General features: G+C 40.2%; 1 non-coding gene across 1 annotated transcript; it reads left to right on the plus strand.

Annotated features, from left to right (window-relative positions):
- Nucleotides 1-969: 969 nt before the first annotated feature.
- LOC118980546 (U2 spliceosomal RNA) lies at nt 970-1,165 on the plus strand. Its single transcript, XR_005065123.1, has one exon. It is a non-coding gene; the product is annotated as a U2 spliceosomal RNA (small nuclear RNA).
- The last annotated feature ends 1,688 nt before the right edge of the window (nt 1,166-2,853 follow it).

Here is a 2,853-nt window from a genome sequence, read left to right on the forward strand (position 1 = left end):
ATCTTGCTCTCTTATAATCCAGCTGCCAGTTATTAATGATCTACGTTGTTCTTTCTGCTATGGTTCTGAGTAAACTCAATTTTCCTTTTTGAAAAATTAACTTGTGAACTTATATTGCCAATGTGGGAACGATCATGTTAATTGGGCAAAGCATTTCCTGCTGTGTTACAGACATTTGGTTCCATCATCCCACTTGACATTCTTGTTGCCTGGGTGACCCCTCCTTGCTCCTATTTAACAAACCCCTCTGTTTGCACTCTACTTGCCTTCCCCTCTCACCCACCAAGAGGCATCTCCTCCCTCTCTGTCCTGTATCACTTCATTCACCATACAAGGGGGTGATCATCCCCAGAAACCCAGAATTTATTTATTAAAAATTGTATATTTATTCTTATATGTTAAAACTTAAGTCACCTTCAAAGTATTGTCTATTTGATGCAATATACCCATCAAAACATTTTTCCCACTGCTCAAAGCAATTTTTAAACTCATTGATTTTGATACCTTTTAGTGCTTCTGCCATTTTTTGTTTCACTTCTCCCACATCAAGAAAACGTTTCCCTTTGAAGACTTTTTTCATTCAGGAAACCAAAAAAAAAAAAAAGTTGCTCAGGGCAAGATTGGGTGTGTAAGAAAGGTAGAGCACCTGGGGTCATGCTGTCTTTGGTCAGAAACTACTGAACACCCAGTGCGGTGTGAACAGGTGCACTCATAACTCATCCATCATGAAATGGGCAAATGCATTGAAAGATTCTTCAAAAAATTTCACTGAAGCTGAATGCAGCCTCTCATAGCAGTACCAGCACACTGATACAGATGGGTTCCTAAAACACTCACCTAGCAGGGGGGATTCTGTACTACAAAGGGCCTGTCCTCCCGAAGATAATTCTGATTATTTTGCTCTCCCCTATAGTGGATCACTCTCATTTGCCAAAAAACATGGAATAGCTTTCCCTTAAAAAAATCTTTATCGTTTCTCAGCCTTTTGGCTAAGATCAGGTGCAGTGTCTGTTCTTATCAGTTTAATATCTGATAGATACATCCTCTATCTGAGGACAGTATATTAAATAGATTTTTGGAGCTGGGGAAATGGAATAGGAGCTTACTCCATCCATTCCACACATCAACTGGGTATCGTAGTGCTTTTGGGTACGGTGCACCAAAAAAAAGAATCTTTTAACAGCATATCTCTTTAGGTATCTAGGTATAATTTCTTATCTACTTCTATTCATAGAAAACTTTTTGAAAGGATTTTCTATGGTATTTTCTTCATCCCCTCAGGGTCTCCCTCCTTAATCACTTATTCCGACATTGATCTCCTTCAGTAAGGCATTTCTCCCATTCGTCCACTGAGACCAGTCTCTTGAAAGTCATCAATTCTCTACATCCTGATAAATCCAAAGGTCAATCTCTGTCCCAATTTTTTCTCAACTTCTCAGAAAACTTTGACTCTCTTGGTTCCTCCTTCTCTGTTGGAATGCCTCTAAATGTAGATTTATTTATGAACCTTTTTGCTTGGCTATTGCCTGTCTTTACACTGAAACATCAGAGCAAAGCACTGTATGGTATTACCCTTGGTCTCTGATGTTGGAGACTGTTGTATCCCTAATGTCTAGAACAGTACCCAGCATAAACTAGGTATTCAAGTATTAGGTCATTTAATTAATTGTTAAGCAGTCACACATTTGAGTAAGAAGTACAAGAGGGTGTCATTTTTAAACACAGAGTTTATAAATGACACCTTGACTTTGGGCGTCAGAGACTTCCTACTGTTCTTCTCTCCAGCACGAGAACTGTCTATTATTCTAAGTTGAAAACGGAACTTTGGAATTTCTTTGTTTCCACTTGAAATGAATCCTCTGATATGTCCACTGCACTAGAGTTTAGCTCAAACTCTTCAGATGGCTCAGGATAAATAAGCATACTCATAGAAGCCATTAATCTGTGTTAGTATCTCAGGAAAACGCAAGGCTAAACCTCAGCCACTTTTGCAAAACTATGGCCCCAAATGGGTAAGCCCTATCTATTCAGGCTCATCCAAAGGACAACACCTCTGACATGCATTTTGCCCCACTCCATGCTGTGATGAGTGCGGACAAGGTATAAAACGCACAAACTATCTAATTATCAACCCCATGCCCTGCCATCCCCAGCTCATTCCAAAGGTTTCCAGTCCAGCGTTCAACCCAAATCATCCACCTAAGTCCAGGCTCCAGCCAAGAAGCCTATTTACAGTTCAGACTAAACGGACAGCTGAGCTGGAAGGCCTTTTCTTACTTTTCCTTCTTTTGCCCTGTAGAACATAAGTAAGCTAGCACACCAGAAATACATCAAAATAATAAGTCCCCCCAGATTCCAACCCTGCCCCCTTCCCCTGAACAAGCAGGAAAGAAAGCACTGGGGGACACTGTTGGAATGAAAGGCTTCATTCAGGACTGCCAGACATAACCTGGGGTAGAGCCTGGGGCGTTATTTGGAATCCACAAATTTTTGTAAAGTCTTTTGGCATTTCAACCACATGGGACTTTTTCTCTAAATAAAAATGCTGGCCTTTAGTATTACGGCTATAAAGTGGGTGTTGGAGATCAGGGGCAGTTCTTTAGTTGTTTTGTTTAAGGAATTCAGCCACAAAGAGTTCGCCTAAGATACATGTTTATGGATGTTTTAGTAAGTATGGGATTTGTTCTAGTACTGATAAACCAGCTAGGGTCAGGAGTGTCAAACTCATTTTCACCAGGGGCCACATCAGCCTCACAGTTGCCTTCAAAGGGCCGAATGTAATTTCAACTCTTTAACTGTTAAGCAGTAGTTACATTTTTACACTTCTAAAATTATTTTGGCCTTTTGAAAGCA

Source organism: Sturnira hondurensis, unplaced genomic scaffold, assembly GCF_014824575.4.
Source record: "Sturnira hondurensis isolate 20B ecotype Veracruz unplaced genomic scaffold, ASM1482457v3 Scaffold0001872, whole genome shotgun sequence".
Lineage (NCBI taxonomy): Eukaryota > Metazoa > Chordata > Mammalia > Chiroptera > Phyllostomidae > Sturnira > Sturnira hondurensis.